The sequence below is a fragment of the Muntiacus reevesi genome, chromosome 10 (assembly GCF_963930625.1).
Source record: "Muntiacus reevesi chromosome 10, mMunRee1.1, whole genome shotgun sequence".
Classification (NCBI taxonomy): domain Eukaryota; kingdom Metazoa; phylum Chordata; class Mammalia; order Artiodactyla; family Cervidae; genus Muntiacus; species Muntiacus reevesi.
Window position 1 is genome coordinate 61,230,014 of NC_089258.1, and position 19,936 is coordinate 61,249,949.

The 19,936-nt window shown below is 44.0% G+C and overlaps 1 protein-coding gene across 1 annotated transcript in view; it reads right to left on the minus strand.

The window, feature by feature from the left end:
• Positions 1-19,936, minus strand: part of PDGFRL (platelet derived growth factor receptor like) — a 77,715-nt gene that overhangs the window by 18,657 nt on the left and 39,122 nt on the right. The gene's annotated exons all lie outside the window — the stretch shown is intronic.

The window sequence follows — 19,936 nt, forward strand, 5'->3', positions numbered from 1 at the left end:
TTCCCCTTAAGGAGATCAAACCAGTCAATCCTAAAGGAAATCAACCCTGAATATTCATTGGAAGGACTGGTGCTAAAGCTCCAATACTTTGGCCACCTGATGTGAAGAGCCAACTCACTAGAAAAGCCCCTGATGCTGGGAAAGATTGAGAGCAGGAGGAGAAGGGGGGATAACAGAGGATGAGACGGTCGGATGGCATCACTGACTCAATGGACATGAGTTTGAGCAAACTCTGGGAGATAGTGAAGACAAGGAAGTCCAGCATGTTGCAGTCCATGGTGTCACAAAGAGTTGGACGCAACTTAGCAACTGAACAGCAAGGAAAAAATGCATGGTTGCTAAGATGTGGAGCCCCAATCATGTACCCACCTTTGGTCAAGTATATAGAGCTTTGGGCCACTTCTCCTCTGGCCTCACACTATTACTTCTACCTTTATTTCCTCATTTTTTATCTCTTATATTTTTATCATGTTGCATGTGAATATACTTGCCAATCCCTTCAGGTCCTCGTTGAAATGAGGACAGAAAGAAACGTGTTTTATTATCATCTCTGGGATTAGCCGATTGTCATGGTAATTCCCTGTATTATATTATGTTAAGAACCAAGATGTATCATCCTTGGTTTGACCCCACCCCCCCCCCCCCCCCCGCCTACCTTCTATGGCCTCAGCCTGTGAGGATGCCAAAATAAATGGTCCTAACTGAGGGTGAATCTCCAATATGCACATGCCTCACCGCTCTGGGATCCACATACTTTTCTGACACAGTCGAGATTCTTCCATTGTAGGTGGCTATAACACAGGTTCAGTCACCACTTTAAATTTAGCACAGAGGACCACGTCGGGTTAGTTGGTCTTCAACACAGCCTGTCCTGGCCTCTGCGGAATAGCTGCTCAGCCCACCAGTTCTTCCAGGAGGTGCCTCTGTACTCCCACTGCACCAGTCAACTGCACGGAAATCTCTCCTCCTTCAGGAAGCTTCTAATTAGAAGCAACTCAGGAATCGCCCTGTTTTCTCCCAGTGACGTAACCGGCTCCCTCCCCCTCACCCATCCAATACCTCTGGCTTCCTGTTACTACAATGGATGGGGACAACTTTGAGGGCAGGGATACCGCCCTATTTGCTTTATATTCTCTGAGCAACAAATCTGCACACAGCACAAAGCAAAAGTTCTCTAGAAATGAGGGGACTGACATGAAGTTGCACAACAGTGTTGGAACTGGAAAGAACCTTAAAAAGCAGGAATCCAGCTCCCAATTTTGTGAATGAGGAGACCGGGTCTCAGAGAGCAAACAGGACTTTCCTGAGACCCACAGCTGGAGAACAGCTGAACAAGACTGTCTTCCTTAAATCAATTAAGTGTGTGCCCAGTACCCACTCATTAGATGATAAATGCATCTAAAGCACTTGCTGCCACACCTGGTTCATTGTGCTATCCTAATTGTATCTTAATTACATATACGGGTAGATTAGTAGTAGTCACTGTGAATACTACATCAGATACGCACATCCAACATTGTGGATGGCCCTCGGCCCAAATAAAAGTGGCCATCAAGGATATTACAACCCAGCTGAGGAGCTAAAACTAATAGTCACGAAGACATCAGAGAGTAGCTAAAGTGATGCCCACAGCAAGAGCAGTAGGAATTCAGAGAAGGGATTCCTCACTGTGGGTGGGAAGGTTGAAGGCAGCTCTGAGGAGGAGGTGGGACAGGCTGGATTCGGAAAGGTGGGATGGGGGGCCAGCAGGGGGCTGAAGGCTGAACTTGCCGGGGCTGGGAGGGGCCTGCTCTGTTCAGATCACTGCCGTGGGTCCCTGGTGTGTGGTGGGTAGCAGTCACTTGATGACTTGGGGATTTAATCCACTAATCACAGAAGGAGATGGAAGGAGGGGGTGGCAGTCACGGGGCGCGTGGTTGAGAACACTGGGAGGGGTATACATTGTGCTCAGCAGCGAGCAGGGACCACCCTCAGGTTTGAAGGTGGGGAGTGAGGGCCCCCCTTAGCCACTCCTCGAAAGTGGGGAGAACAGGCCAGGGAGAGGAGGGAGAGGAGGGAGAGGAGGGAGAGGAGGGAGAGGCTCTTACTGGGATGAACAGCCAGTGCTGGGGCCAGGCTGGGTGTCAGCAGTGGAAAAGACTCGAAAACAAGAATTGTTTTCTTGAGGAAGATTTGTGACAGACTGGGTATACAAGATGGAAGAAAGACACATGGATAATAACCTCTCAGTTTGTATTTCCATGTGATGGAAAGAGTGGGGTTTTAACTAAAATGGCATAACTAAGAAGAGAAAGGAGATGGGGGTGAGCAAGTAATACATTCACTGTTGGATATTCTGAATTTACAGTCAGGTAAGTGTGGATGTTTTGTGAATCACTGGAAATCCAGGCCAGGCACAGAGGAGTAAAAACAGCTCTAAATTTATTTTTAGGGGTACCATCTACAGGGGCTATGAGCAGGAACTAAAGAATGAGTGAACTCAGTGGGGAAGAGTGTGGACAGAAAAGGGAAGGCTGAGGACAAAGTCTAGAGACAAACCAGGGGACCAGCAGGGAAAAAAGAGGTGGAGAGAGGGAAGAAGTAGAATCAGGAAAAGGGATCATCAAGGAGAAACAGTCAAGAAATTGATGGTTAAACTCATCAGATGCTTTTCATTCTGATCCATGTCCTCCCCCCTCCACACACACACACACACACATGCACACACACACATTTCATCTGGCAAAATGAAAACCTTGTTGGCAACCAGAAGAGTAATTTCAGTTGTGAGGATGGAGTTTGACTTCAGCAGATAAAAGATGAAAAGGTATAGACAAAACGGAAGTGAAAGTTCCCAGGTAAACCATAATATCAGGCCACAGCGCCAATACTTTGGCCACCTGATGTGAAGAGCTGACTCACTGAAAAAGTCCCTCATTGGGAAAGATTGAGGGCAGGAGGAGACGGGGATGACAGAGGATAAGATGGTTAGATGGCATCACCGACTCGATGGACAAGAGTTTGAGTAAACTCCAGGAGATGGTGAAGGACAAGGAAGCCTGGTGTGCTGCAGTCCATGGGGTCACAAAGAGTCAGGCAGGACTTAGTGACTGAACAACAACATTCCCCATAGAGCTGTGCCCTGGGGTAAAAAGTCAGTAAGAGATCAATAAGTGTACTGAACACCTTCTGGGCACCCAGCAGGTACTGGTACAGTAGTGATAGAAATTATAAGATGCTGTTTCTACCAGGAGAGAACCTGGCCACATAACAATGCAGCTCTTGGGACTAACCCCAGCACCATGCTGTATCTTTAGCAGGACTGGGGGTGGAAGGAAGGAAATGCACTGGAAAACATTTCTGGATTTTTCCACCCCCTCTTCTGTGTCAACAATATAAAACAGGAAACAAATTATTTAGCAGGATTACAGTTTAAATGCCTGGGTTTAGAATGTCCATTTTTACTAGTGGGTTCACACAGTCCATGTGGCAGGACATCCCAGAGGTTAGGATGTGACCTCAGGCCTCTGGGGGCAGAGTCTGCACTGAGTCCCGAAAAGCCCACTCCAAAGAGACTTCAATCGCAGACCCTCCCCTCCTCCTGTAACCACTTCACAACCTCCCCCCCAAATGGAAGTGCAAGATGTGAAGTTTGAGTGGAGCTTTTTTTTTTTTTTTTTAAAGGGTGCTGCAACAAAACAGACTCACAGACATAGAGAATAGATATGGTTGCCAAGGGTGTGGGGGCTGGGGTAAGGGAGGGAAGTACTGGGAGTTGGAGGTTGGTAGATACAAACTATTACACACCAGATGGATAAACAACAAGGTCCTACTGTAGAACATGGGGAACTGTATTCAATATCCTGTAATAAACCATAATGGACAAGAATATGGAAAAGAATATACATGTATAACTGAGTCACTCTGCTGTACAGAAGAAATTAACACAAGATCATAAATCAGTTATACTTCAATAAAATTTTTCTTAATTAAAAAAATAATCACCCTGAAAAATAAAAGAAGTGCTGCCCTATGGTCACCTAATCTATGACAAAGGAGGCAAGAATACGCAATAGAGAAAAGACAGCCTCTTCAATAAATGGTGCTGGGAAAATTGGACAGCTACATGTAAAAGAATGAAATTAGAACACCCGCCTATGGAGAAGGAAATGGCATCCCACTTTTCCATGCCTGGAAAAGTCCATGGACAGAAGAGCCTGGTAGGCTGCAGTTCATGGGTTACATGACAGTATGCACGCATGAGGAGGGTGGAGGGAAATGGGTTGGTAGCAATAAACTGGTAGAACTGGAAAAAAAAAAGGCCTAATACCATACACAAAAATAACTAAAATGGATTAAAGACCTAAATGTAAAGCCAGACACTATAAAACTCTGAGAAAAACATAGGTAAAACATTCTTTGACATAAATCACAGCAAGATCTTTTTTTGACCCACCTTCTAGAGTGTTGAAAATAAAAATAAATAAATGGGACCTAATTAAATGTAAAAGATTTTGCACAGCAAAGGAAACCATAAAAAGACAAAAAGACAACCTTCAGAATGGGAGGAAATATTTGCAAATGAAGCAACAAGGGATTAGTCTCCAAAATATACAAACAGCTCATGCCGCTCAATATAAAAAAATAAATAACCCACTCAAAAAAAATGGGTAGAAGAACTAAACAGACATTTCTTCAGAGAGCTCATAGAGATAGACAAGAAACACACAAAAAGATACTCAACATCACTAATTATTAGAGAAATGCAAATCAAAACTACAATGAGGATCAACCCACACAGGTCAGAATTGTCATCATCAAAAAATCCACAAAGAGATGAAAGGGAAGAATCTACAACCAAGAATACCCAGCAAGACTCTCATTCAGATCTGATGGAGAAATCAAAAGCTTTCCAGACAAGCAAAGGTTGAGAGAATTCAGCACCACCAAATCAGCTTTACAACAAATGCTAAAGGAACTTCTCTAGGGAGGAAGCACAGAAGGAAAAGACCAACACAAAATAAACCCAAAACCTCTAAGAAACTGGTAATAGGATCATGAAAGTGAAAGTGAAAGTTAGTCATTCAGTCATGTCCAAATCTTTGTGACCCCATGGACTGTAGCCCACCAGGCTCCTCCATCCAGGGGGATTCTCCAGGCAAGAATACTGGAGTGGGTCTCCATTTCCTTCTCCAGGGGATCCTCCCCATCCAGGGATCCAACCCAGGTCTCCCACATTGTAGACAGACCCTTTACTGACAGAGTCACCAACTAATAGGATCATACATATCCATAATTACTTTAACTGTAAATGAGTTAAGTGCACCAGCTGAACAAAGGACAGACTGGCTGAGCAGATGAGACTACGTGCATGTATGCACTTCCACTTACCTTATCATTCTACTTAACTCCAGAATTGTATGTAATTATTTTATATTGTTAGTTTAATCCTCTTTCCATTATTGCTTGCAAATGTAATTATCTTTTATTTTTTGTCTGGCTATTGATTGTGAAAACTGATAAACATCTTTTACTGTTGTGATTATGTAACTATTATTCACTTAATCCGATCATATCATGATTGGTCAGCAGAAAATAATAGAATTCTGTATCATTAATGCTACCATTTAATAGAAAAAAGAGCATACTAATGGTAAAATATAGTAAAATAATTAGAAAAAAATCCATCAGGATATAAAGGCCCAGCTGCTTAATGAATGGGCCTGGAAGGAAGATGGACGGATGTACTGAGTAGAATGAGCACCCACTGAAGTCAAGGCAGAGGAGGAGAAGAAGATGTCGGATATAGTTTCAGGGCAACTCCAACCTCTCAGGCATGATCTAAGGCTGATGGATGTCTCCCCCTGCACTTTAGAGAAAGCAAGAGTCACCCAGTAGGACTTCTTTGACAGATGACAAGCTGACAGATAAGAAGGGGGCTGGACACCAGAGTGGGAAGAGGGTAGCAAAACTTTGCAGGAGTCAGCCTTGTTTCTTTTCTGCAGGACTTGAGAACTTTCCTGGGCCATTTGCTGGATCACAAAATTCTCCCCCTATGCCATGCCCAGAGCATAAAAAAATAATCAAATACAAAGAAGGATGTACACCATAAAAAATAATCCACAAACAATAAATGCTGGAAAGGATGTGGAGATAAAGGAAGCCTCCTATACTGTTGGTGGGAATGTAAATTGATAAAGCCACTATGGAGAACAGTAGAGAGTTTCCTTAAAAAACTAAAAATGGAGCTACCATATGACCAAATAACTACACTCCTGGGCATATGCCTGGAAAAAAACATAGCTAGAAAAGATACATGCACCTCAGTGTTTATTACAGCACTATTTCCAATAACCAGGGTGTGGAAGCAACCTAAATGTCCATTGACATATGAATGGGTAAATAAAATGTGGCACATGCACACAATGGAAGATTACTCAGGCATCAAAAGGAACAAAAATGTGCCATTTGCAGAGATGTGGATGGAGTTACAGACTACCGTACAATGTGACGCAAGTCAGAAAAAGAGAAGCTAATATCATGTATTAACACATATATGTGGAACCTAGAAAAATGAGGCAAAGCAGAAATTATTTGCAAATAATTACTATTTGCATGTTCTATTATTTATTTATTCATTATTATATGAATGTTCTATTATTTGCAAAGCAGAAATAGAGACAGACATAGAGACAAAACTCTAGAGACAGAGGGGTAGGATAACACTGTGATGACCTAAATGGTAAGGAAATCCAAAATAGAGGGGATATCTGTATGTGGAGAGCTGACTCACTTTGATGTATAGAAGAAAATAACAACATTGTAAAGCAGCTACTTTGTAAAGTCACAGGACAGGAAAAGGTCAGTTTTCATTCCAATCCCAGAGGAAGGCAATGCCAAAGAAAGTTCAGACTACCTACAATTGTGCTCATTTCACAGGCTCATTTCATATTTAGCAAGGTACTGCTCAAAATCCTTCAAGCTAGACTTCAACAGTATGTGAACCAAGAATTTCAAGACATACAAACTGGATTTAGAAAAGGCAGAGGAACCAGAGATCAAATTACCAACATCCATTAGATCATAGAAAAAGCAAGGTAATTCCAGAGAAACATCTCCTGCTTCGTTGACTATGCTAAAGCCTTGACTGTGTGGATCACAACAAACTGTGGAAAATTCTTAAAGAGATGGGAATACTAGACCACTTTACCTGACCCCTGAGAAACCTGTATGCAGTCAGTAAGCAGCAGTTAGAACCAGACATGGAACAATGGACTGGTTCCGAATTTGGAAAGGAGTACATCAAGGCTGTATATTTTCATCTTGCTTATTTAATTTCTATGCAGAGTACATATGCGAAATGCTGGGCTGGATGAATCAAGGGGGGGAATCAAGACTTCGGGAAGAAATATCAACAGCCTCAGATATGCACGTGATATCACTCTAATGGCAGAAAGCAAAGAGGAACTGAAGAACCTCTTGATGAGGATGAAAGAGGAGAGTGAAAAAGCTGACTTAAAACTCAATATTTAAAAACCTAAGCTTATGGCATGTGGTCCCATAACTTCATGGCAAATAAATGGGGAAAAAGTGGAAGCAAGGGCAGATTTTATTTTCTTGGGCTCCAAAATCACTGCAGACAGTGATTGCAGCCACAAAATTAAAAGACGTTTGCTCCTTGGAAGAAAAGCTATGATGAACCTAGACATTGTAATAAAAAGCAGAGATATCACTTTGCCAACAAAGGTCCTGTAGTCAAAGCTATGGTTTTTTCAGTAGTCATGTATAGATGTGAGAGTTGGATCATAAGGCTGAATGCCGAAGAACTGATGCTTTCAAACTGTGATGCTGCAGAAGACTCTTGAGAGTCCCTTGGACAGCAAGGAAATCAAATGAGTCATCCCTAAAGGAATCATCTCTTAATTTTCACTGGAGAAATGGATACTGAATCTGAAGCGCTAATACTTTGGCCACCTGATGTGAAGAGCTGACTCATCTGAAAAGACTCTGATGCTGGGAAAGATTGAGGGCAGGAGAAGAAGGGAATGACAGAGAATGAGATGGTTGGTTGGCATCACCGACTCAATGGATGTAAGTTTGAGTAAGCTCTGGGAGTTGGTGATGGACAGGGAGGCCTGGCGTGCTGCAGTCCATGGGGTCGCAAAGAGTCAGACACAACTGAGCGACTGAACTGAACTGAACTGAATAATTAGTGATGTTGAGCATCTTTACATGTGTTTGTTGGCCATCTGTATGTTTTCTTTGGAGAAATGTCTATTTGACTCTTCTGCCTATGTTTTGATTGGGTTCATCTGATATTGAACTGCATGAGTTGTTTGTGTATTTTGGAGATTAATCCCTTATTATAAATTGCTTCGTTTGCAAGTGTTTTCTCCCATTTCTTTCAGGATTTATTATAGCGTGTGTGGGTATTTATTCATGTGCAAGTTCTGCAAGGTATTGTTAATAGTTATGTTCTGGGTAGTGGTAGTGAAAGGTTAGGCTGGTCTGATTTTAAATTACGTTTATCAAATTTCTTTGCCTTTTTAAAATGTTAACCTTTCAATTTATTCGCAATGTGGTGTAGCTTTTTTTCCCTAAAGTCTTTATGTTCTGGTGATTTGTGTTCCGTATAATCTAATATTTTGTTTTTCTTACTGTATTTTTGAAGTCATGAGTCTACGTTGGCTCCAATCATGTGCAAGCTTCAAGTCTGTTTCTTCTTTGTGGTCTTGCCTTCTCTGTTCCTTCTCTGTCTCAGCTGCGCCCCCAGGGGCTGGCCTGCCTCAGACACCTCAGCCAATCAGAGCCTCTCCTCCTGGAGGCCCCTGCACTGATTGGTCGGCACGTGGAAGGGTGCCCTGCACCTGGGAACCTGGCTCTGCCCAGGACTTCTCTTACTGCTTGATAGACAGCTGGCCCTTTGCTGCCAGAGACCATGTCCTCTCCTTCCCTTTTACCCTTCTTTCCTGCACGGTTATGGTTGAGAATCTGGTCCCGAGAGAATGAGCACTGGGAGCCCCGTGTTTATGCTTTCTGAGTCATCACAGCTGTGTGTGAGTGTTACGGATGTAGCCATTTAGCAGGCTGAGTGTCATCTTCTCTTTCCTTTTTCCATCTCTTTTCAGTCACTGTTTCAACCACCTGTGAGAAGTTAGGAAAAGCCAGGAATGAGTTGCAAATAGCTTATGAAGGATTTGTCCAGAAGCTAAACCAGCAGCACCAGACTGATCTAACAGAGCTGGAGAATCGGCTTAAAGAATTTTACACCGGGGAATGTGAGAAGCTTCAGAACATCTACATCGAAGAAGCAGAGAAATACAAAACTCAGTTGCAGGAGCAGGTCTGTACTTTTAGAACCCGAGCATGTGCTCGGCCATTGCTGTTAATTTCAATTCTAACTGTTGTCTGATGAGGGTCTTCCTTTGATGACCTTCTCTGGATGCCCCTTGATGAATTTCTTTATAATTTAAATAAATGAAAGAGTTTAAGTAAAATTTTTTATGATCAAAGCAATGTATATATGTCAAGTGAAAGACCAAAATAAAAAAGATAAAATTTAAACAATCTTTTAAAAATTTTTAATTGAAGTATAGCTGTATAAGATTATATAAATTACAGGATTACAATATAGTGATTCACAATTTGTAAAGGTTATACTCCACTTATAGTTATTATAAAATACTGGCTATACAGAAATAGTCACATAAGTAGAAAACAAACTTACAGTTATGAAGAGGGGGAAGGAACATTGGATGAATTGGAAGATTGGGATTCACAATTTTTAAATATCATAACTGTATAAGATACATAAATATTGACTATTGTAAAATATTGACTGTATTACCCATGTTGTATAATATACCCTTATAGCTCCTTTTATACCTAATAGTTTGTATCACTTATTCCCTGCTCCTATATTACTTCTCCCCCTTCTGTCTACCCACTGGTAACCACTTGTTTATTCTCCAAATCTGTGAGTTTGCTTTTTTGTTAAAGTCACTAGTTTACTATAATTTTTGGATTCCACAGATAAGTGATATTATAGTCTTTTTCTTTGGTTTATTTCACTTAGCATAATACCTTCCAAGGCCATTCATGTTGCTGCAAATGAAAAATTTCATTCTTTTTTTAATGCTTCAGTGGTATTCTGTTGTGTCTGTGCATATATGTACTTCAGTAGAGGCCTAATGACAGTGTCTGTGGGTTTAAAGTGTGACATGGATGAACCCAGGGCAAAGCACACATGGTAAACTCCATAGTGGGTTTGCTTTTTAATTCAGTCCAGACCATCTTATGTTGGCTTAAAACTCAGCATTCAAAAATCAAAGATCATGGCATCTGGTCCCATCGCTTCATGGCAAACAGAAGGGGAAAAAGTGGAAGCAAAGACAGATTTTATTTTCTTTGGCTCCAAAATCACTGAAGACAGTGACTGCAGCCAAGAAATTAAAAGACACTTGCTCCTAGGACGAAAAGCTATGATGAACCTAGACAGCATATTTAAAAGCAGAGATACCACTTTGCTGACAAAGATCTGTATAGTCACAGCTATGGTTTTTCCAGTAGTCATGTATAGATGTAAGAGTTGGACCATAAAGAAGGCTGAGCACCAAAGAATCGATGCTTTTGAATTATGGTGCTGGAGAAGACTCTTGAGAGTTCCTTGGACAGCAAAGAGATCAAACCAGTCATCCTAAAGGAGTCAATCCTGAATATTCTTTGGAAAGATTGATTCTGAAGCTCCACTACTTTGGCCGCCTGATACAAAGAGCCAACTCATAGGAAAAGACTCTAATCCTGGGAAAGATTGAGGGCAAAAGGAGTAGGAAGGTACAGAGCATGAGATGGTTGGATGGCATCACTGACTCAATGGACATGAGTTTGGGAAAACTTTAGGAGATGGTGAAGGACAGAGAAGCTTGGCGTGCTGCAGTCCATAGGGTAACAAAGAGTTGGACATGACTTAGTGACTGAACAACAGAAGCAACTATACTCTAATAAAGCTTAATTTAAAAAATAATTAGGTAGGAAAAAAAGGTGCTGCAACAAATCACACGCCGCCCAAAAAGTGTATAGTTAAGCAAAATTTACATTAATTGGAGCAGCTCTGAATATCCCAGCACACAGGCACACCCCAGATCTTTTTATTCTGAACCAGGACTTTCAGGGGCTTCCCTGGTAGCTCTGATGGTAAAGAATCTGCCTGCAATACGGAGACCTGGGTTCGATCCTTGGGTTGGGAAGATCCCCTGGAGGAGGGCATGACAACCCACTCCAGTATTTTTACCTGGAAAATTCCATGGACAGAAGAACCTGGCAGGCTGCAGTCCATGGGGTCACAAAGAGCCTGACACAGACTGAGTGACTAGGCACAGGACTTTCAGACCGGACACACGGTGAACTCTGATGGACCAGTCCAGGTTTCAAAGAGTGTTCAAAATTAGGACTGCATGTGTGTATCTGTGTGTGTGTGTCTTCCAATGGGCCCCCTGGCTTTACATATACAGACCCTGTTTGTTTGGGTGGAGGCTGGAAGCTTCGTGTATGGAGTCACCTCCTACTCTCTTCTGGAGGGGACCATGTCACGGGATGGCACAGAGGAGGAGGCTGACGGGGCCAAAGTCAGGGCCCATGTGCATCTCACCTGGGCCAGTGACCAGGTGACAAAGGTGGGGTCCTCCACGCTCCTGTCCTTCCCCCAGATTCCAGAAGGCAGGCGTGAGAAGTGAGCCCTGGGTTCCAAGATTATCAGTTCATTGGTCACAAACACTCAAGTAGTGTATATCAAGCGGGAGACTTGGGAGTGGAGAGGCAGGGACACAGTGAGGTCTGAGGAGTCCCCTGCTCTCAAGCTCCCCTGTGCAGAGTGCCCTGGGGATTCCCAGGAAGGTGAGCAGGACAGGCTTCAAGACTGACAGAGTCTTGTGCGTGTGTGCTAAATCACTTCAGTAGTGTCCAGCTCTTTGTGACCCCATGGACTGTAGCCCATCAGGCTCCTCTGTCCATGGGATTCTCCAGGCAAGAATACTGGAGTGGGTTGCCATGCCTCCACCAGGGGATCTTCCCAACCCAGGATAGAACCCACATCTCTTACGTCTCCTGCACTGGCAGGCAGGTTCTTAAATAAAGGGTGTGTATTCCCCAGGGAGGTGATCCCTGAAAGGTGACGAAAGGTAAGTTGGGTACATAACAGAGAGAGCTGGACTGGAACGCAGGTGGCCAGAGGACTGCAGTGAGAGGTGGCAGTCACACAAGGCATGCAATCATGGACTTTGGAGCCACACTGATAGGATTCAAATCCCACCTCCACCATGACCTTCAGATGCCTTAGCTCAAGCTTACGCCTTCCAATCTGGCTACATCCACCTCTTCAGACTCCAAGTAACAAGAACAGCCATACCTCATGCTTACAGAGGACTGGGCATCATACTAAGCTCTTCAAGTAAGTTCAAGACTTGGAGCAGAATATTTAAAATGGATAACCAACAACGACCTACTATATAGCAATATGGAACCCAGCTCAAAATTATGTGGCAGCTGGGATGGGAGGGGAGCTTGGGGGAGAATGGATACATGTATATGTATGACTAAGTCCCTTCACAGTTCATCTGAAACTATCACAACATTGTTAATTGCCTATACCCCAATACAAAATGTTTTTGGTGTTTAATAATAATAAAAATCTCTTTTAAAAGTAAAATGCAGGAAATGTATACAATTTGATTTCATTTTTAGAAAACAATTATACATATTTTAAAAAAAGAACAGAACCTGGCACAGAGTCAGTGCTCCTTCAACCCTGTCACTATGATGGGTTTCACAAGCACATTGGGAAGGAGGCCCTGTTTTTCCCCTTTACCAGAGGAAGCCGCTGAAATTTACAAGAGTACTTGATTCAGTCTCCCAACTCTGAGCAGTAGAGTTTCTAATCTAGTATCATTATAGACTTAGGTCACTGATTTTTTTTTTATGTGTACCATTTTTAAAGTCTTTATTGAATTTCTTACAGTACTGCTTCTGTTTTATGTCTCTTTTTTTGACCCCAGACATATTGGAACTTAGCTCTCTGACCAGGGATGGAACCCCCACCCCCTGTATTAGAAGGCGAAGTCTTAATCACGGGGCCACCAGGGAAGCCCCAGGTCATGAACATTTATAAATGAAACGGGCACAGATTTCCATCCTACCAAAGTGAATGAATGGAAGGAATTTTGACTGCGAAACGGTGCCTCTAGTGAGCCTGTTAATACTTGTTAAATATGGTCAGACACCCACACTACACTCCCCCCCCAAAAAAAAACCCAAACTTGGAAGATCTGATTAAACTATCTCATTATTATTCATAATACTTCAGTTTCTATTCAAATGGACAACTAGCCATTCAGCAAGTGACTGAAGGAATCAAAGGCAACAAAACAACCAATCATTACAATTATAACTGAAAGCACCAGAGGTACACATTACTCTTTCTCAATCCCATAAGATGGTGATGATGAAACTACTATCATAATTAAAATCTGAGTGGTACTTAACATATGGCAAGTACTGTTTTAAGCCCTTTGCACATTTGGACTGATTTCATCCTCATAACAATCCTGAGAGGTAGGCACTACTACTATTATTATTTTGGTTAAGATATTTATTTATTTGGCTGCATCAGGGTAGCACATGGGATCTTTAGTTGCAGCATGCCAACTCTTAGTTGCAGCACGTGGGGTCTAGTTCCCTGACCAGGGATCAAACCCAGGCCCCCTGGACTGGGAACACGGAGTCCCAGCCACTGAACCCCCAGGGAAGTCTCAAGGTGCTATTATTATACCCATGTTGTAGCTGAGCAAACTGAGGTTAGACAACTTTTCCAAGTCAGTGTTGGAGCTGCAGAAGTAGTTGAAGGTCAGTTTAAATAATTTTCCCAGGGCCACCTAGCTGTAGGATCCCAGACAGTCTGCCTTGCAGACTCTGTAATGATTTCATTGCATAAAACAGAAAGGCAAGGGAAGAAGGTGAAAACATGTCATCTATTATCCTTGTTATGCAACATGCATTTCACATTCATGAATTATTTAGCTTTACCACATACAAAGAACAGTGCAAGGCATCAAGGGAGATAAAGATTAGTGAGTATTTGCTTCAAGTACTTCAAGTATGTGCACAGGCCTGTGTTTACTCTAAGCCTCCTTTTAAGAAGGTGTCAGGAAAGAATTGCTTCAGCATATGCTGGGAATGGAGCCATATCGACAGAGTACAAATCCTGGGTAAGACATATCAAAGCTCAACAATTTGTGACTTTAAAAAGATGAAAAGAAATATGGATGAGGAACTAGTACAGAGCCAAATATGCAAACTGAGGAACTTCAAAGTGAATCTTGTTCCAATATCAGAAATTAAGCAATCTTCTGTCTGTCTCTCTCTCTCTCTCTATTTGAATACTATCCAAGGATCTATCCAAGCCATGAAATTAAAAGACGCTTGCTCCTTGGAAGAAAAGTTATGACCAACTTATTTAATATGACAGCATATTAAAAAGCAGAGACATTACTTTGCCAACAAAAGTCCATCTATGGTTTTTATAGTAGTTATGTATGGATGTGAGGGTTGGACTATAAAGAAAGCTGAGCACTGAAGAATTGATGCTTTTGAACTGTAGTGTTGGAAAAGACTCTTGAGAGTCCCTTGGACTGCAAGGAGATCCAACCAGTCAATCCTAAAGGAAATCAGTCCTGAATATTCATTTGGAGGACTGATGCTGAAGCTGAAACTCCAATACTTTGGCCACCTGATGTGAAGAACTGACTCATTGGAAAAGACCCTGATGCTGGGAAAGATTGAAGACAGGAGGAGAAGGGGACGACAGAGGGTGAGATGGTTGGATGGCATCACCAACTCAATGGACTATGGGTTTGGGTGGACTCCGGAAGTTGGTGATGGACAGGGAGGCCTGGTGTGCTGCGGTTCATGGGGTCGCAAAGAGTCAGACACGACTGAGTAACTGAACTGAACTGAACTGAACTGAACAAGGATCTATGCAAAACCTTTGCAATATAACTACAATATTTCGATCCCAAGAGTGGTTTATGTGAAGGGATGTACCATGCGACTTGGGTCTACTACATTGACTTATGTCAGATTTTTCTGTATTATTTATAAGGAAGTCAGGGACTTCCCTAAACCTCTGCAGCGGGGGGGGGGTGGGGGGGGTGGGGGGGGGTGGGGGTGGGGAGGTGCAGACTCAATCCCTGCTCCGGGAACTATGATCCAGAGTGCTGCATGGTGTGGCCAAAGAATAAATAAAATTTTTAAATAGACTTTTAAAATAAATAACTACGAAGAAGTCATGGTTGGCATTTCTCAGCTCATTCACAGGAGCGCACACACGTGACGCCCCTCCGGCCCTGCCAGCCTCTGTTTCCCCAGTGTCCTGTCCTCGACACTGACTCCACTCTGACTGCTGTGCGGGAATGTTCCCTCTCTCCTCTCATCCCCATCTCTCCTAGTCTGCTAGTGGCGTCTCTTCTTTCTGTCTCGCTTGCCAAGCCATCTAGCTTCTTTACAAAGGAGAGCTCCCCTCCTGCCCTCAGAAATCAAGGCACAGATATCCCTTTTACCAGAAGCCCAAACGAGGCCTGACATGCCTGAGATGGACCACACAGAAAACCTCATCAGGCCACCTAGAGTAACGTGCAGAGCCACATGCTTAAAAGATAACGCAGGGCTTCCCTGGTGGCTCAGTGGTGAAGAATCCACCTCCCAATGCAGGAGACACGGGTTCAGTCCCTGGCCTGGGAAGATCTCACATGCCACAGAGCAGCCAAGCCCGTGTGCCACAATTGTCGAGCCTGTGCTTTAGAGCCCAGGGGCCACAACTACTGAGCCCATGTGCCCAAGAGCCCATACGCAAGAACAAGAGAAGCCACTGCAATGAGAAACCAGTGCACCGCACAGCCAAAAACAAATAAAATTATATATATATACGGCAACACAATATAAAACTCACCTCCAGACTTTTAAAGTACAAACCCTAACCCATGCCTGAGTACACTCTTAGAGAGCATCCATTCTGCAGTTTTTTTAAGTAGTTTAACTCATTTTCTTTTTCTTACAGTTTTTCTCATGACAAAATAATACATGCTCATTTAATTTAGAAAGTTAGAAGCCCTATGGATCAATGAAAAAAAAAGGAAGAGGTCACTGAAAATCCCAAGATACACTGTCAGCTCTGTATTGGGGAGTCTTCCAGTTCTATAAATCAATCCATCTAGAAGAGTGTTTCAGATGCTCTACTAAAAACCATCAAAAGTACTTTCCTGGGACTTCCCTGGTGGTCCAGTGGCTAAGACTCTAAACACCCAATGCAGGGGACCTAGGGTTCAATCCCTGGCCAGGGAACTAGATCCCGCATGGCACAACTAAGATTCTGAGTAGAAAATAAACAAATTTAAAAAGTACTTTGCCAAGGACCACCCAGCTTTATAGCATGAGCAGCTCCCAGCGTGCACAGAAGCGAACACTACCATCTTGGAACCCACGGCGCCTACGCTCTTCCAACCCCTCCATCAGGGACCATCCTCTCCACCCACCCCAAGTCTTCACCAGCCCAGACACATCAGCTTGTTTCCACCCCAGCCCTCCAGCCACCTCTTTGCCTGTGAAAGTTTCTCTTCTTTTTCTGACTGACCTAAACCAGGTTATTGTTTCATGCTCTATTCTTAGGAAGACCTTTCATGGTTGGTGGTATTTGTAAAATGGCGGTTAAGAGCATGCACGCAGTCGGATTTCCTTGGTTCCATTCTGCCTCTGCCACTTACTGACTCTGTGACCATGAATAAGTGACTTATCTGAGACAGGGAGATAACAGTTCTTACCTCCGAGGTAAGAACTTAATTATGAGAATTAAATCAGTTAATAAATGTACACGATCCTGGAAGGATGCTGGCACAGAATACGTGCTCAACACGTGTTAGGGGTTATTGGGGTGCCCTAGTACACCCTGATCTAAACTTCTCACGCTCAGTACCTAATGCCTTTATCATTATACGCGTGTATATGTAGACACATGGTGGGCTTCCCCTGTGGCTCAGTGGTAAGGAATCCATCTGCAATGCAAGAGACGCAGGTTTGATCCCTGGGTCAGGAAGATTCCCTGGAGAACGAAATGGCAACTTACTGCAGTATTCTTCCCTGAAGTCTTCCCTGAACCTGGCAGGCTATATAGTCCATAGGGTTTTCATAAAAGAGTCAGACACAACTGAGCAACTGAGCGTGCATGCGTGTAGACACACACACACACACATATATGCTACTTTGTAGTATGTAACCTTTTCAACCTCCTATTATATTTCTCTAGTGAAATGATCCCTTCCTAGGCAGGAGGCAGGAACATGTCTCACACTTGTCTGCGTCACCCACAACCTTCTACATGGCATAATGTGAGGCAGACCGCAGTTACAGGTGACTGTGTGCAGAATAGAATTCATCAAGTGGAACTGAGCTGAGTCACTTGCCCAAGGGTTCTAACTCCTTGGCTTCCATGTCATATAACGTGAATTAAGTACAGGTTCCAAGGGTCATTTTGGAACCAGCAGGGACCTTAGGGATTACCCGGTTGGATGGAATGGAATCCCTGGGCAGTCCTGGAAAAGCATCTGCCATACTTTCCACCGCACACCGAAAGGAAGCATGTGTCTATTGCTTCAAATACATACCCAAATTCTGACCAAGGGAACGACTCAAAGCAAGGGTGTTGGTGATGGCAAGAGAGAATGCAGCCAATGTGCACTCACCATGTAGAAAAAACTCATAGAAATTCACAAGTGAATCGCTGCTGTTGTGTAATTTTGATAAGGTCATCTTTTAAACGTGGCCACCATATGCTTCTGATGTGTGAAGTGAAGTGAAGTCACTCAGTCGTGTCCAACTCTTTGTGACCCCATGGACTGTAGCTTAGCAGGCTCCTCAGTCCATGGGATTTTCCAGGCAAGAATACTGGAGTGGATTGCCATTTCCTTCTCCAGGGGATCTTCCTGACCCAGGAATGAACCCAGGTCTCCCACATTGTAGGCAGACGCTTTACCGTCTGAGCTACCAGGGAAGCCTGTGTAGGGCTTCTGATGTGTAGGGGTTATTTATGTTAACAACTCCCATGATTACATCTCTGGCGATTCTAACTTCACTGAAGAATAAGCTCATCGGCACTTCTTTGGGGTAGGGGTGGGGGGCCCAGGGTAAAACCATCTTCCAGCTCTGCTGAGCTGAATGCTCATGGCCACGTCTTCAGGGAAGAATAGGCGGGGGGGAGGAGGAGTGACAGGAGACAATGGAGCAAACCTCCACCAGCCTGTTCAGGAAAACAAGCTGTGGCTTACTAATGGGCTGGCACTCGGCCACAATGAGTGTGTTGTGGCCAAGTCATAATAGTGAATGTAGAGGCCCCGTTCGTACCTGGCACCGTGGACTCACAGCCCAGAGAGTCCAATCTCCCACGCTGTCAACATATTCAAGGTGCCCCCTCATGCTAGGACCACTTGGGTGGCTTATCTTCTGAGCAAACATCAGAAACTTAATAAAGAGACAGCTTTTGGGGGTGCAGAGACTAGAGGGGTGTTGGGAAAAAATCTATTTTCACTAAAAGCTTTGCAAATTTGAGAAAGCCCCTTAGCCTCTGGGGCGGGGGGAAGTCTAACCAAATCCCCCATAAAATGTAGGGTCCACATCAAATCAGTGGTCTCCAAGTTGGTCGTATGGCACAGTTCCTCCGGGAGGTCTCTACTCTGCTCCTGGCTCTTCTTTCAGCATCTCCCCACCTGATGGCCAAGGCCTGGCCTGTAGTCAGGTAACCGATCACGCAGTGACTCAACCTGCCTCTCCAGCCAGTGCTGCCAGCTGCCTTCTCCCCACCACGGGCAACCCCCCTCCCCGACACTCACACCTGACCACAAGCTGTAACTGTATGTGGTGTGCATGGCATTCATTCCGCTAGTTCATAAGCCCTGGTGGGCAGGGCCACATCTGGTTTTCTTTCACACCCACCTTTCTGACACAGTGGACAGTCTTCCTGTATAAATTAGGCCGACAATAATTTCACCTGTCAATCCCAAGCTTCCTGAAGTTGCCCCTTCTGCTTTCGTATGCACAGTTCCTATTCTCTGCCTCTCCCTCCACGATTAGCCCTCCAGCTGATGCCTCATCACAAGCCAGCCCGTGAGCCACCTCCCTAAACGGACGGAATGCACAAGAGCATGTTCTCTTGTGTCAACTTTGGTTGGCACCCAGGATTCAACATCCCTGCCTCGTCCTGGTGACTAAGGCAAGTTCCTAACGAAGAGCAGGGTTGTTACATGGAAGGGGGAGCTTGCCCAGGGTGATCTCCCTTCGGGGCAGGTGGGGTCCCAGGTGGAACCGGAGCTCTAGGTGGGTGGGGTTGTGAGCAGAGCTTCAGGCTGTAAACAGCACGTGCTCTGAAAGGCAGAATCAGGGGCAAAGTCTGAACAGAGGATCTGATTGGTAACCAAACAAAGGGACCTGTCAGGATCCTGAGGCCCCAGGGCAGAGTGAACAGGTTGGAAATGTCAGGTAGGAGTCCACACCCCATGTTCAGGGCGGATTCGCAAGGGAAGTGACCTCGCACCTGCCCAGATGGGTGGTTATCACTGTCAAGGGAGCCAAGCCCAGAAACTGGAGGCAAAACTCTGACATCATAGTTTTGCTTCCCTCCCCACTCCACCCCACCAGAGTGTGCCGTTCTCTACAGCTACATATTAGGGGACATCAAGTTTCCCATTTTGTATCTTATACATTAATCCTCTTCTCCTGCTCCCTCCTCTGACACACCTTCCAAAATGGTTTTATTTACATTTCGCCTATTTAAATACTTGGTGGGAAATTAGCATGCTACAGCAACACCCATTTTCATTTTTGCACATTAAATCTCAGACCTCACTCCCATCCATATGCATTT